Here is a 17,999-nt window from a genome sequence, read left to right on the forward strand (position 1 = left end):
TAGCACCATTACGATCGATCGTTATATGTCAGTTATATTTTAAAAGACAAATGTATCTACTAGCTAATGAGCATTAGTTAATGATCTCTTGTCTGCATTGATTCAAATTAAAAATATTGTCTGTTCGGATGTCAGATGGAATTTTTGAAAATTCTTAAGCATTTAAAAAAATTCTTATTAAATATTTCGTGGAAGGGCAGACTAAACATTTTCAGTGGTTGAAGATTATAAACCCTAGTTATCACACACAAGAAAATCATATTTTTTCGAAGATATCCATTTTCATCATCCAAATTAAAATGCTGTCGTCAAGTACTTTTAGAAAACATAGCTATTCGAACACACCTACTCTGTTTTTGTGATTCATTAGATAGGTATCTCACTTGACCCTTATATTTCATCTTTTAGTACTGTCATTTTTTTACGTTATAAAGTCAACCTGTAGCTTTGATAGAATATGAAGCGAGATGCTATATAAAATACTCTTGCTTTGTACGTTTTTAAGACAAAATATACACCCCAAACATGCCCTAACATAAAAAGGTGCACTCGATTTTTCTCTTTTCGATACAATCGTTACCTGTTTTGGGAAATTTTTTCTTGATTCACATAATGGAAGGGCAGACACGAAAATTTCTGAACTAAAAGATTGATATGTTCTCCGTTCGTGATAAAAAAAATCGGAGGTTATGCATTTTCTACATCCAACTTATAGATACTATATATAAAAAAGAAGATGTGGTATTATTGCCAATGAGACAACTATCCAGAAAAGACCAAAATGACACAAACATTAACAACTATAGGTAACCGTAAGGCCTTCAACAATGAGCAAAGCCCATACCGCCAGTCAGCTATAAAAGGCCCCGATAAGAACCATGTCGTCGACTTGGTATCTTATTGTTTTGCATTACTATGTAATAGATACATTGAAAACTTATGTAAATGGTGTTTTTAAAATAAGAAAATTGTCGTTTTATTTGTTTTTATTAACTTTTTAAAATTTTGATACTATATCAAACATTACAGTTAACATTTATCGCTTTCTCGATAAACACAGAGCTTCGATTATTTTGTTCTATTTCAAAAGTGTTTCCGCCTGCATATATCAAGACAAATTAAGATTTTAATCTGCTTCCTCTGGAACCATACACATGGGCTCGATTACCAAATATTCGTATGTATTATTAATGTTTTTAATGCTCCATGTATTGGCATTATGTTTTTCTGGTCTGTGCGTACGTTCTTCCGTTCGTCTGTTTGTTTGTCCGTTTGTCCAGCTTCAAGTTAAATAAAATTGAAACTTAGTACACATTTTCCCTATGGTATGATCTTTTTAATTATAATGCCAAATTACAGTTTTATCCCATTTTCATAGTCCACTAAACATAGAAAATGATAGTGTAGATTAGGCATCCGTGTACTAGGGACACATTCATGTTTCTTCAAATTTTCGTCGTATCGCTGTCAATTTGTGTTAAATCTTAACGTCGATATCAATAAATATTTCATTGTTTACGAGAAATATGCAATTTACTATCATTGTTATAAATCCTAAATATGGCCCAATTATAGTATAGTTAAAAAAAAGAAATTTATGAAACATATTTTTATCCGCTAACCGAGCCCCTATTGAGATCGACAAACTCAACAAAAAAGCTTTGAATACAATACGGATATTTCTTAGAATTGATGGTCATCCTATTAAAGTAACGGTCGCCTATATAAATTACAGTCAGTCTTTACAAATTACGGTCATCCTTTACAAGTTACGGTCATCTTTTTACCAATCACGGTCATCCTTGTTTTATGTTACGGTCATCTTGAAAATATTTTGATTAAGATTTACGGTCATCTTAACGATTTTTTCAAATCGAATTTCCCGTTTCATGCACATTTCTCAGAAGTAATTAGTGATTTTCGAGTGATTCTTTTATAAATTTACATCGTTTCAATGTATGATTTGTAAAGAAAATGATATAGAAACACTTTAACAGACAATACAGAAACTGACCTAGTTTTTCATCCGACATCTTGGGATGACCGTGAATGCAGTTACGGTCATCAGCTTTACCCCAGTGATATCCTATAACCTCAAGTGTTTTATCAAATAATAAGGAATTAATGAAAGCACGGTTGATCCCAGGTATGCAAACGTAGTTTCAATTTTTATTTTACAACTATAGGTTACTGTACGGCCTTCAACAATGAACAAAGCTCATACCACGTGTTCCGCATGCTCTCCATGTATGAACTCGCGAACTGTACAGGTGATGTAACACACACAATCTAGAATTTAATTTGACTGTCAGATCTTAACTCGTTCGATCAAGAACAAATCATACTTATAATTCATACACTCATACTAAAATAAAATTTCAGACAAATATAACAAAAAGCGATCTCAAAATAAAAAGCCCATTTTTTCAAGGTCAATTTAGCAATGTCATTTGTTCAACTCTTATGCTGATAACATATTATATGTGCTTACATAACATATAGTCTTTCATTTTCTATGTTGTGTCTTGTGTTCTATTATTTGTCTGTTGTGTTGTTGCATTATTATATTATTTTTATTACAAGTAATAAGGGATTTTGCAAATTATTTTCTAGAGTTAAATGTGACAACAATTGGATCATCCACTAAGAAGGAAGGTAAACTTTATTTCCTATCAATTTAAAATTCAATAAAAATGCAACCGTTTGTTTGTTATAAAATGTCTGCAAATAACGTAAAGCAGTAATCATTTGAAAATACAAAGTGTCAAAATAATGTTTCCAAGAACATGTACATGTGTATATGTTACAGTGAACTTATATAATCAGGGATTATGTAGAATCACTTAAAGCATAAGTGATTATATATTACATTGAAAATGACCTGTGATTTTATATAATCACTGAAAATTTTAATAATTATTCTACAAATTCCCTGAAATGATTATCAATAATTCAAAGATCATTTATTTGATACCAAAAATATATATATAGACAAATTTAATTTTTTTAATTCTTGATCTACTATTACTTGGTAAATCTTACTAAACAGTTTTTCAATTGATACCGTACCTAGCACCACTGGCATTAAACAGATACTATACAATGCAATCTTTGGAGAAGAGTCAAAGGTTGGCCTTTGCTTGATGAAATAATTTCGTTTTTTAGGTGTAATTCTGCCATTGATTTTTCCCTATTAGTCTCTGTTAAATTTGCAATTTAAAAAAAGATGTGCAGAAGTTATCTTTGTTTCAAATAGAGAAATACTTGACATGAGTACAGTTTTATCCTATGAGTACTATACAAAAGAAAATTTCACATAATATTTAATTGCATATAAGAAAATAACCATCACTGGAAGATAGCCAATCAAATTTTCCCTTTTTTTAACCTGTGTACAAGCTTTTGAAACTATGTAATCTCAAGTTTCCACAATATTCTATAGAAGCCCCAAATAAAAAATAATGGTGCATTGAAATACCCAAAATGTTACGGCCTAAATGCTTGTTTAATGCTTAGTTCGTTTCTGTGTGTGTAACATTTTAATGTTGTGTCGTTGTTCTCCTCTTATATTTAATGCGTTTCTCTCAGTTTTAGTTTGTTACCACGATTCTGGTTTTTTTTTCATCGATTTACGAGTTTTGAACAGCGGTATACTACTGTTGCCTTAATTTATAACTGTCAAATTCAAGGGAATAATTTGTTCGACCTATTTTCGTATGCAACCGGATTTGACGTACTATGATGTGGTGGTATTACACCTTTTAAACATAGAGAGTGATCTTAAGATATCTTTAAATGTATTGTTTGTCAAAAGCCAGCCTCAAATGCACATTTGGGTTCTAATTGCATATAAATCCACGGTGCATACTATTTGAGGTGAAACAAATTGTGAAAAAGTTTATGAAACATCTGTTTTTGTGAGGTTTTTTTTATTGAATTCAAAAGCATTTAAATTAAAAGAAATCACATAACTAAATGTATAGAAAAACAGTTAGAACGAATGATTGTCAGTTAGAACAAAATTTAAGAGGGGGTCGACATTGGGTAAAATTTTCTAATACACATGTTGATAGAGGAAAGGGGGACTCTAAAATCATAATGGCAATAATTTACGAAAAGACTGGTCACAAAACGTGGTATTCCACTTGGATCTCATAGAAGAAACCAGATAGAGGTTGCTAACACAGATTTAAATCGAATAGATTTGCTTCTTGAAAAGCAGAGCAAATATACAATAGTCAATGTCATCCAATTCGTTTTTGTTTGTAAATTAAATGATAGTTTTTGGAATATCGTGCTTAACCTCTTTAAAAATATTGTGTAACATTCTAATTTTTTTGTGCCTAATTTTTTATTTATTATGCTTAACATTTTAAAATATTGTGCTTAACATTTTAATATATTGTGCCTAAAATTTTAATATATTGAGGTTATCATTTTAAAACTAAGTGATTACAATTTATCTTTATTATGATGTTTCAGTATAATTTTAGAGAATAAATCATTTAACTTTAATTCTTTTTCTTTGTAAATAAAACTTATTCTTCATTTCAGTTCTGACGTTTTTTCTAGTGAATATACATAATCCCTGAACTAACCAGTGATTCTACACAATCCCTGAAAATTTAAGGAATTCTACATAATCACTGATTATAAAAATTCACTGTAGCATATATATGAAATTGAGAATCTAATAAACTTACAATGTATAATTCATACACTAGTACTCACCATTAAAATAAAACGTCTGTAAAATAGGCTAAAAATTGACTTAAAATGAAAAGCCCAATTTTTTCGAGAGTTAACTTTTACAATGGTATTTTTGTACTCTTTTTCTGATAACATATCATATGTGACTACGATTTTATGTCACCATATGAGGAATGTTATCCGAGGTTTATGACCTGGCCCCCGATTAACTAGACTTTACTTTTTGATTAAAATCATGTTCTAATATTACCTTATTTTTATTACAAGCAATAAGGATTTTTCAAATTATTTTCTAGAGTTAAATGTGACAACAATTGAATCATCCATTAAAAAGGAAGGTAAATTTTATTATATACTTTTATTAATCAAGAAAACTTGTTATGCAATTTGTAGTGCAATGTAGTGTTTTACGTTATAAGATAAAGACTTTGTAAATGTTATTTAGAAATGGGTTTTTTCTTTAAAGATCATAAACACTTAAAACATATTTATTTCATATAGGTTTCTTTTTTTAATATTGGAAGATAAAAAAAATTGCCTAACGATGTAAATAAACTCATCATAGATACCAGGACTAAACTTTTACACTAACGTCGGACGCGCGTTTCGTCTACAAAAGACTCATAAGTACCGCTCGAAATAGAATGTTCAAAAGGCCTAATGAAGAACGAAATTTAAGCATTGAAGACCAAAAATTCCTAAAAGTTTTGCCAAATACAGCTAAGATAATCTATTCCTGAGGTAGACAAGCCTTAGTTTTTCAAAAATTCAAAGTAATTTAATTTTCAATATAAAATTACTATACCTTATACACAGGTTTGATGGAAGCAGTTATTACTGTCGGCGTGGTTCTTTTAACAGCTTCAACTTGTTTAGTCATCTGTCTTAGGTAATATTATTAACTCGTTATCAGTTGACGTTAATTAGATACATATGAGTATAAAAGCATCATTTGTATTTTTTAATTTGTATTCATTAATTATAAAGATATCTTTAAGATTGTATTATCAATGTGGTTTGTATCTCTACAGTAATGTCTGGTCGAGACAATGCAGGTCATACTTAGCGTTTAGGTTTAAATGGATAGCATCATACACCTTATTACTGTGTGTTAGCAATAACTGCTTTTCACCAACTTTCCAATGAAATTGTTTTTCGAATGTCACATGTCTGACACATGAATTAACAGATGGAACCATGAGATCGGACTGGAAAATTTGCAAACTTGGTTTTTTCTTGCTTATTAATCGTTTTATTTATTCATCGGTTGTTTATTTTCTCGTTAAGAGAGTTGTTTAACTAGATCCTAGTGTGTTTCCCTTAATTTCATATGGTTTCTAATAGATATAATAAGATGTGGTTTGAGTGCCAATAAGACAACTCTCTATCTAAACCACAATTTGTAAAAGTAAACCATTATAGGTCAAGGTACGGTCTTCAACATGCAGTCTTGGCTCATAACGAACAGCCAGCTATAAGGGCCCCAAAAGTGACTAGCGTAAAACCATTTAAACGGGAAACCAACGGTCGAATATCTCAGAATTGATAATGATGATATGAAAAATAAGTAAAAAATGTTAATCTCGGCAATGTTGATGTGGATACAGGGATCAAATTTCTGTTTTGAATTGTAGGTACCGGAGGACTGTTACAAATGAATCGTCTTGCACGATTCCTTCACACGAACACATGTCGCAGTATGATGACGCATGGAACAGTTTTCATTGCCAGTCATAAAAAAATACATATTAGTTACAGGCATCAACTTGATAATTTGCTGGTCGTGTCGATAGGAAGTACGAAAATACAGCAAAAGTATTCTTTAGTTTGCAGACTGGATTTTATGTCGGGAAATCCCAATTTCATTTATTTATATATTTTAATATTTAATCATTAACAGTTACATAAAAAAAAACCAGTCGAAATTATCTTTGTGATTGGTGAATGAAAACCCTCATCAAATGAACATAGTTAATAATAGGAAATGAACTTATAAATTTTGAAGAAAATAAAAAAAAAATCCTTCATGCATTGTTGCGTACCTTCATCAAAATCGCTACAAAACAAAATTCAAAGATGTTCAAATATGTCTATATATGTGATTAGATTTTATGTGAAGAGCTATTATGACGGAATAAGAGTTTTTAAAGAAAATAGTAGAAATCGTCTAGAAATGGTACCATGAGATCGGTAGACTGGAAAATTTGCAAACTTGGTTTTTTCTTGCTTATTAATCGTTTTATTTATTCTTCAGTTGTTTAACATAACATTCGAATCGATAATGAATATTTGGACTTTATCTTCAAAGTTTTCAATTTTAATGATGCATAATAGGGTGTTCATACAGCGACCGTGTTCCCAGCTACCGAGCTTTAACATACTGATTCTGTCGAAGCTTCGGATACATTAACTCAAGAGTGCTTTAAGAATACATTTGAAATGTCATTTTATTTATTTGGTTACACGATTAATCAAACACTGTATAGCTTGAACGGCGAGCAGTATATTGATTGTCCGGCATTATGAATGCCGTAAATTTTTGAAAATAATGAGTTTAGGTTTGTCTCATTTATAAATCTTTTTCGAGTTGTAGACAATTCTTGGAGACTTCCCTCAAACTAGAATTTATGGCAAACAGATTCGAACATCTTAATTGTCACTTTCTATTTTCAAGCAGTAACATACGATGGTGGATTTTATGTCAACTGATACGTTACTCTCTTGCATTAGTACACTATGCAGCAGATATTTGCTCCTCTCTATAAACTCTGTTTATGTAACACATAAATAATATTCTAAATCTGAACTTTTACTACACTACACCATTGAAAGCTTGAATTGATATTAATGTTTCTGTCAAAATTTCATGTAGTGGAGTGACAGATCAAGAATAAGGTGCTTATTTTATGACTTTAATGGACCGGCATACCTGCAGGCTAAAATAAATTCTCACAGCCAATACCTTAAGCTAACTTTTTAGCCCGGTCGTAGACATTTTATGCGGTGTAGTTTTTTTATAAAATGGAAAGAAAAAAACATTTGGTTGTTTTTTTCAAATGTCAAGATTGGAAACAAATTGAATTTTGTTACTTTTCTGGGGTATTTTGACATATGTTTTTGCATTTAGTACAGAGTTTAATTATTAATTCATAATGTAAAACTTAATTTTTTTTCTAAATTTTGTCTATTTTCACTCAGTTTAGCGATAGCACACTCTGTTTTATTTTAACGAAGTGGTTACAACATTTGTAAATTTAGATTGCATTGATAATTTCATGATTTTCTGAATTAAATGTTTTTAAAAACATCATATTGTAACGTTTTGAAACCATTCCAAGTCAGTATTTCTATGAATTAACTTTAAAGATGATTTAAACTTTGCATTATAGTTCAATAAATACGATATTATTTGTTATGCTGATGCTCATTGAAAGATTGTAGTAATTTTTCTATACTTCCTGTCGACAAACTGCGGAAAATCCTGGCAATAACAGCATGCATACTTGCGTTAAACATAAACTGTTAACCCCATTTTATCTTGCTTTGGCATTACAATTACACCATGAGTTAGGCTCTAATTTTTTTTTATTGAAAATTCAAACTCTGATAGTTTTGTGAATCTTATTGTGAAGTACGTAGATATCGGACAAGTTTAGCAAATTTGGAGATCCAGACTCCAAGACATGTTCTATGTACGGTACATTGTGTACCTAATGGTTTTGCTGTATTTAGAAAAGGTGGTCGTATTATACAGGAGGGAGCAGAAAATATTGACCTAAATGCTGAAACAATCGATGGTAAAAACACATTTCTCTCCATGGCTAAAGTTGTATTTCAGTATCAAAACGAATCATCAAACGCCAACATGAGTTCCATAAAATGTAAACAGGGACTAGAAAGACATTTGACGTTGAAAGATTCGAATACCAATCTTATGGTATGTTTATCTTTCGACAAGCCAACAGAACGGTATTGACCTCTTCGTTATTCTAATGTTTATGGGAAGATTGTGTCTTGTTTCATCGAAAACCGAGTTATATCTGTCCTTTGTATCTATCTGTCGTTGGTATTTCTGCGACTTTTATCGAGCCAAACTTAGATTTGATTCCATTTTCTACGGAATGCACTGAACAAATTGTTCCATTTTGGACTGGTTCTTACAAAAGGCTTAATCTGACATTTCATCTGTAGCCGGTGCTCCGGTTATAGATGCCAAGCCTAGCGACTTGGTATCGTATTTACAACTATGAAACAATGTTTAGATATGTCAAAACGTGCTGGTCGACAATATGCTGTGCAAACATTTGACAATTAATTGTATGATGTTGCCCAAATGTAAAATTGTCTTTTCAAGACGTGTTCGAAGATGATTTTTGGTACATGAGGCTAGCTCTCATGGCTCTTTTGTTTGATTTAATTTGTTTAAAAGCATTCTTCAATTGCTGTTAGGACGAAAATCGTTTAATTAATATTGAACCAAATGTATGTCACAGTTCATTTGTTGAAATACCTAAAATCGATGACGGTATTGCACAGTTGTTTTTTTTTTCTAATTTAAAGAACATATGTTGCCATTGTTTGAAGTATTCAGAAAACTCTCTTGTAAACTATCACCTACCTTCAAATTTTGGGATATGTTTCTTCGTGCACTTGAGATATTGTTACAGAATATAAGGGCTAAACGGAATAGGTAATGGCTTTTACATTTGCAAATGGTAGCTGCAATGTTGCGATGCTTTTTCATTACCAATCGGACGAACTATGCTAGGTGGACACCAGCCTACATATTGGATATGTTGAATCTGTCTGAAACAGTAAAATATGTCTTTATGTCAGGTGAATCAGACATAAACATGGAGCCTTAAATAGTGCCTGGAGTTAAATGGCTACAGAGAAAACTATTATTAAAGATTCTAAAGGTTGTAGAGGCATCATAGGACTGACAAGGAAAACACCGCTGTACTTCGGTGGATGCTTACAAGACACATCCTTGCAAATTCATTTTAGTTCTGAAATGGGATCAAGCTCTTCTTTCAATCTTCCAAGTTATGATAATATTTATCAAAGGTACCAGGCTTATAATTTGATACGCCAGACGCGAGTTTCGTCTACATAAGACTCACCAGTGACGCCCAGATCAAAAAAGTTAGAAAGCCAAACAAGTATAAAGTTGAAGAGCATTGAGGACCAAAATTCCAAAAAGTTTTGCCAAGTCCGATAAGTTTTCAAATGGGAGATTAGGTATCGCCGTTAATATTGGAAGTACATTTATCGCCTCATTGGATGATCCGAAGGGAAAGTTCAGATATCTTCATGATGATATTAACAAGCTAAATGTGGAGTTGGCCTCCACTAAGGATGCCAGTTTTGTGAAAATTCCCCCAGTGAAAACACGTTTTACAGCACATCCCACTTGCAATGCTTCAAACGCAAGTTTGGATAAACTCTCATATTGATAAACCAGTGTTCATCTATTCCAAAGACTCTGGTTGGTAAGAGGATAAAAACGATTTCCTCTCGGTTTTCTTTGAGAGACCTATTTCAGTAGATTTCCTTCAAGTCCTTGTATGTACGTATACGGACAAGGGAAAACAGCTTGCAATAACAAGCATATATGTATATGCAACCAACAGAAATCAGCGTAGATGGTTATAGAAATTATTAAACTCACCAAGCAATATTGGAAGAAGACGACGTTGAAAATGATGACTGATGTCAGGTTTTCAAAAGTTGTCATGTCCTTTGTTTTTTAAAATACCCCATACAACCACTCTTTCGAAGGGGTCTATGTGTGCTTTTGTAAGGCAAAAACAAATAAAACCTAAAAAGTTCATACAGCTAAAATATACGCTGAAACTTAAGTCCATCAATAAACTCATTTGATTTAACTGCCTTGTGAAATATTTCTGACTGGCAATAAATATACATCAAAGCAAAAACCAAATTGACTTCGATTCTTTTTATCAAAGCCGTAAAATTCAGAAATATATCTTTAAAGTAACGGCGATGTAAAAACATACAATGTATATGAAAATGAATTGCGATTCGGTTGTTCCATCTTCTATTGTGTTGCTAGTCTGAATTCCCTTTAAAATGTGCATGTGGTTTCATTATTTTCAAATTAAGTTGAAAATGATGTATCACAGTTTATTTTATTAATTTATTAATTTCTTGTTTAGTAAAAATTCAGATGTAATTTGGAGACTTTTTATAAACTCTTTTGAAATAAATTGACAATAGTGAAAAACTCAATTACTATCCTTTGACCTTATTTTAAAAAAAAATTCACCATATTTCAATTCTACTATTAGGCAAATATTAAAGAAGAAACATTTCTCTTTCCAAAATTTCATAGTTTAGCCTGCAGGTAGGGTGATCCATTGAAGTTGAAAAAATAATGGCGTGGTCACTCCACTAATGTTACTCTGTTCATAATTACATTATAGAAAACAAGGAAGCATCTTATGTTCATATAAGAGGTGGGCCCAAGAAAAGATACATACTCGTATATCTTGCAGATCTTTGGGTTTGTACTTTTTGGTTTATATCTTCATGATAAGTTTTGAATTTTTAAAAAAGTAGTTTGGCCTCAATCATCACCAGTACTTGTATTCCATTTACATTTTCTCACAATACGTTGGGAGATAATATTCCAATATTTCACTGAAAAGGTGATATGTTTGAATGCATAGAAAGCAATGGGACATGTCCTCTTAGTGATTTATATGTTGTTTATGTTTTCTGTGCAATAATTCAAAACCGAATAGTATATCTGTCAAGAAATGTGTATTGCATGTACACGTATAAAAAATACGGTTTTTATCTATCATAGGTTTGAACATTGTTTGTATTTAAACTTAGACTGGTTAATATTTTTTCGTTTGAGATTGTATTATATTTACCTTTGGGTTTCAAGATCCGTTTATGCTATTTCAACGTTTAAATATTCAAGAATCTATTCTTAATTGAGGTAAATCATATGGCCTTCCAAATATCTTTTACTTTCCTAATATCAATGAAGAGACATACCTAATTGTCGAAATCCAGATATGGTGTACAAATTTTAACACCTTTTGTTTGTGGTATGCCGCCTTTTCCGCAAGTTTACTAGTATTGTTTTCTGTTTGATTTTATATTTAAATGAACTTTGTAACATCTGTAACAAAACAAAAACAAATATTTAACAATTTGAAGAAGATCTTTGAAGGAGATATATTTAGTCAGATTTAGTGAATTTAAAACTGGTCGATGTGAATGCTTATGCAAAGGGTATTCATGAATAACAGAATAATTAATTGTTTAAAATTTAGCTTATACTCAATCTTAATTGACAAATACTATTTCAATTAAAAAATAAGAAGTTTAATGCAATGCAAAATTTAACCTATTTTGAAATTGGTCTGTTGTTCTTTAATTCTGTAAATCCCATGGAGACCCTCAGAAAATTGTATAGTGACACAGTTTACCATACATGGGTACTGTATGTAAACTTTATTAAATCAAAGATTGTAAATCAGTACCAAAATATTATAAATAAAGAAAGAAAGAAGGAACGCTTTTCGGTGCAACAATTAGGTCATTTGTAATAATTCAAATTATAAACGGAATTAATATTATAGTAGTAAATTAGTAAAGTAGTAAACTCCTTAATGAACCTCACTATAAATCTCTAAATGAATTGAATTAAAAATAAGGTGTTTATGTTATGATATAAATCCACATTGTTGAAATCATAGTTTCATCATTCATATTCGTAAGACAGATGTTCAACCAGAAAGTTTTTGTTATTTTTTTATCAAATATTCAAGAAAATCAGAGATTATATGAAAACGAAACAAGCACCTGTACACGATGGCGGTGTGTAAATATGCGATGCTCAAATTAAAGCAAGTGCCTTTTTCACGATGACAGAGCTGACAGAATTTGTCAAAATGTAAGTCGTGGTTAGTAGTGATAGAGAAACAACATGAAAAACGATTGATGTTGACTTAAATTGATTACACAAAGAATTAAGCGATGTACCCAAATCGGCAAATGAATTTAATTACGCTCGCATATTTGAGAGGTGAAGGTCTTTTACCGTTAAAAATGTAAACAAATAGACGACGAGTGTTTTGTCGGGTATTTTGCATTATTTGTTTGATAAAATAGAAATATTTAATCAGATTAAAAATGTGCATATTTTGTAGTCAAACATACTCGATATATCTGTCTCTACACCACTTCCAATGCCTTTGAAAGAGGCGCTATCTTTGCAGAGGTCTATGATGTTTGAAATTGCAATGCTCACTTCCTTTGGCTTTGCCCCCCCCCCCCCCCCGCAGCCTTAACAGACTCTCTCCTTTTGTCTGAACATACTCTCTTTGTCACCTGTTTACAGTTAGTCAATTTGTCCTTTACCTCTGTGGCAGTTCTGATTGCAACTCCCAAGGCACTTGTCTGATGAGCAATGGTTTGCCAAATGTGTGCTTTTTTTTTTTGTTTGTTATGGTGTTTGTTTGTTTGGAATTTATTATATCATAGTGTATTTCAACCAAATTTTAAAGTTTCAATTCCTCATCCTTGCTGAAGTTAGGTTTTTTTTTGTCTTTTTTTGTAAGAGGTGACTAATTCAGCCATATTGATTTCTTGCTGCCAGGAAATAATACATAAGAATAATGCATTATGGGAACATAAATCCTGAGTTAAATATAACCCTTGGTTAAAAAAAATTAAAATCATGTTGAACATCAGAATTTTAACCCTTGGTTATGCAACCGTCGGTTAAATGATTTAACCCTGGGTTATATTTAACAGAGGGTTAAATGTAACCTAGTGATGAACAACTGGGTCCTGGTGATCCTTTTATTTAGCAATCGACAAGGGCAATCAGCAGGGTTTAAGACCATCTATTTTTCGACCTGCTAGTCAAATGCGTTTTGTTAAAATTCTTTTTCACTTTTTTTGTCCTTGTGAAAATTTGTTTGCGCTGTATTTTGACCCATCTGGCAAGAACTATGTTTTGCATGGACACGTATAAAAACAACGGAGGCTTTCATCCAACGCAATAGTACGTTTTTATTATCGTTGTTTTCAATTTAGACTTTATATATATAATTTATCCAAAGAACGATTAACCTAGCATCGTAAGTACGAGTTTTGAAAAACTAAGGCTTTTTTACCTCAGGAATAGATTACCTTCGCTGTATTTGGCAAAACTTTTAGGATTTTTTGGTCCTCAATGCTCTTCAACTTTGTACTCTATTTGGCCTTTAAACATTTTTTGATTCGAGCGTCACTGATGAGTCTTTTTAAGACGAAACGCGCGTCTTGCGTAAATATAAAATTGTGATCCTGGTATATATGATGAGTTAATTTGCCAATTTCAGAAAGCAAATATTCAAAAAACTATTGTTCTAAAAATATAAATAAAGGCAACAGTAGTATCGCTGTTCAAAGGTCATAAATTGAGTAAATGAAAACAAATCCGGATAACAAACTTAAACTGAGGACACTCATCAACTATAAGAGGAGAACAAGAAAGAATAGAAACACTGAAGTGCAACAAAAAACCATAGACAATGCGACACACACAGAAACGAACTATAAGATAACAACCGCCATTTACTTAAATTGGTACAGGACATTTTAAGAGAAAATGGTGGGTTGAAACTGGTTTTGTGGCCTGCCAGATCTCGCGCTTTTATGACAAGGTTACATATAACACTAAAATGACAAATATTACATACAGTACATATAAATGCATTCAGGACAGAGAAGTACTTTAATAAACAATACAATAGAACATTTGACATGTTAATAGTTAGCAAAGGTACCACGCTTATCATCTAATACACCAGTTGCGTGTTTCGACTACATTAGACTCATCAGAAATAATCAGATCAAAATAGTAAAGACAGTCATACAAAGTTGAAGTGTATTGATTACCCAGAATTCCAAAATGTTTTACCCACATACAGCTTAGATTATCTTTGCGTAGGAAAAGGAAATTCGCAGTATTTAGAATAAATCATACTTTTGCAAACAGTAAATTTATAAACCTTTATAAAAAAAACCAGAGTGACATCAATACTGGCCGTAACATACACATGGTTAGTTTGTTCATTTCAACTGTCGTGTGCGAGTATGTCTATTGTAGAATAAAGGATGATGGAAAACACTTCGTTTGTTTACTTTTTCAAAATACAAAATATTTAATTTGAAAGTATATGTATAAACACAATTCCATTACTTTTAAATGTTTAATAACAGGATAATAAAGTCCAACAATTATAATTAAAGCAGCTGAATCTAAAATATTGATTACTGAATATGATGCATTATCACTGTAAGTGCAATCATTTCTGAAGCATTTGAAACTACTGAAACTATTTAGGAGATAACTGTAGTGTATATTTATCTGCGACGGCACCAATTGGGGATTTGATGGTCGCAAATTAAGTTTACTGGCGGCGCGTAAGAGGAGACAGTAGACAGTTATTTGCGACCATCAAATCCCTAATTGATGCCATCGGAGCTTAAAATACAAATATATTATCTCCATTCTAATGTAACTGACAATAACAACGTTAAAACATGCATTTAAAAACTGTCATATGCCATCTGCGCTTGCGCGTACGTTCCATAGCATTAATTGTCAATTGATGCCATGTAGAAAAATGACGTTATCTAATCAAAATGAATGTTACACACGTTGTTGCATTAGAATTGACATTTCTATCATTTTATAGTAAGGATTAAAACAACCTGAATTGGTATTGTTTTACGTGAAACAGAACTTACTAGAGCTAGAAATTCCCACTGATTTGGAGCGCCTGCTTCAAACCCAGTTCTAAGACATCTAGTTTCTAAGATATCTAGTATGTGATTTTGATGTTAAAGATAAATCTCACGCAAAGATCAGGATGATATCCATCATATAGCCTGAAGGTGATACACATTTATATCATGCATATTCAAATATTTTATGTTAGATTGCTATTAGTGTGTCTTTGATCCGAAAATAAACTTGAGTAAAACATCAACTAATGAATATAACATATTTTTATGTCGAATTTTTCTTTAAAAGATTAAGTACTCGCTTCGAAAAGATATGAAAATTGCCACACCGTATTGTGAATACTTCGACCATATTGACAGGCTTTGGCACAACAAACAGTACAAGAATGTACAACGAACAGTGCTTAAGAAAGCAAAAAACTACATAGTATAGTGCCAAAATTCTGAAGTCTTCTTTTTAAAGTAAATGTCTTGAAATAAAATAGAACATCATGTATTTTTAAAAAAACGAAATATAAAAAGAAATACCCGGTCACATTTAGTGTAATGGCCAACCAACTATGCTTTTGTCGTATTCTAATAAAGTTGGTGTTTCATAGAGTGTTTGTTTCGCAATGATTTTAAGTAATTCACAGACCTTTCTATTTAAAATAGTCACACGGTGTGCACGTAACATAAATAATATGCAATGCTGTCAAGATCAGTAAATTTTGTTTTCATAACAGTGAATACTTAATTGAACAGTCGTCAATTTGTCCTTAGTGAAAATACCAGACCGGTCCGTCTAATAACATAGCCTCGTAATGCAGATATTAAAATCTGGAATAAACTGCATGATGGTTATACTCCTTATTCTAGAAGCATCTAAATGTTTAAACAATAAACTGTATAATTATATCATGCATTCTTACATCTTATTTGCTCATTTGTAACAACGATTTATTAGAAATTCAAACATAAATTAAGGTGACTAGATTGTTGCTCAAACTTTCTTTACTTTAATAGATGTATTTACAAGTGCATGAGAAATATTTAGTCATTTAATCGTCAAATGTAAGTGAAATAATGATCGTTTTACGAATGTTCTATGTTATTTAAGACGCATTCATTAGAGCAATTTTATAATGATTCTAGTTTAAAGGTTTAGTTGGTTTGTTTGCTTGCATTGTAAAAATGTTTGCTCAATCTTAAGTTCAATACTTTAGCAAACTTTTATACAAACAAAGCAAGAAAGCTAACAACAAATATTTGGAACATAGATCTAAGGACGTTTTATGTATATGTGATGTAGATGTAGATTTAGACAGAAATCGAAAACTGTTCGTTGAAGTGAATTGACGTTACTGTCCAAGATATATGCGATGGGAACGCTAAAGTACGATGGTCACGCTAAAGTGCGATGGTCGACGCTAAAGTGCGATACCTTCATACGCTAAAGTCCGATGGTCCGCTAAAGTATAGACGTACAAACGTAGTTGGATTATGACGTTAACAGACGTTTATATAAACCAAAAATTAGTGTACGTGCCGGAAGATAGATGAAAAATATTTGATAAACAACTTTGAAACCGGAATCTCCATGACTTAGTTTAAACAATATTTTTTCAAAAGTGCATAGAATACAATTAATCAATAGAAATACAGGGATTCGGAAACCATAAGAACTCATATAAATCCGTCTCCCTTTTACAAAATGACAAAATTAGTAAGTGAAACATAGTATAAGAAACTCGCATAATGTAATTTTTAATTCAAATTACATATTATATTCTGTGACTTAATTTCAAACTTACCGGTTTCTGTCGGCTGAAACAAAAGTGTTCATTTCCGGGTGCTGGAAAGAGTTTTTGTGAAAAAATGAAGGTATTTGTAACTTACAGAGACGACTGTGAAAGGGGGTGGTCATATTAGTGATAGACTGTGTGTACGCCAAGCTACACCAATTATCTAATATTTCATTCGCCCAAACTGTTAAAACATATTAAACAGGACATACAGTATTTTGTAACACCTATATTATTAAGCCTATCGGTAAATTTTAACTAAGCCTATCACATATGTTATACCATAGCATATTTATATTCTAGCTTTCGCTTAAAATTTTTAATCCGTGTACTTAAACGGTTTAATTCTCCAAACTTATACTATTGGTCCATGCCTATTAGCGTGATATACCATCGAACATTAGCGTCGAAAAAACATCGTACTTTAGCGTGAGACACCATCGTACTTTAGTGTAGACCATCGCACTTAAGCGTGACCATCGGACTTTACAGTACCATCGCACTTTAGAGTCCTACATATGTATTCAATGATAGCGTGTCATAGTTAAGGATAAATTTTATATTTTGATCTGGATCTTGATCTGGATCTTGATCTGGACAAATTATTAGAGAAAATAGAATTGACAATGTGAACAATAGATGCTATTAAACGGAACTTATTGATATATTTCCGCAGACTCTCACTGACAAAGTTGGAATATATAATCGATCATTCTGACTTCATCA

Source organism: Mytilus galloprovincialis, chromosome 6 (assembly GCF_965363235.1).
Source record: "Mytilus galloprovincialis chromosome 6, xbMytGall1.hap1.1, whole genome shotgun sequence".
NCBI classification, from domain to species: Eukaryota; Metazoa; Mollusca; class Bivalvia; order Mytilida; family Mytilidae; genus Mytilus; species Mytilus galloprovincialis.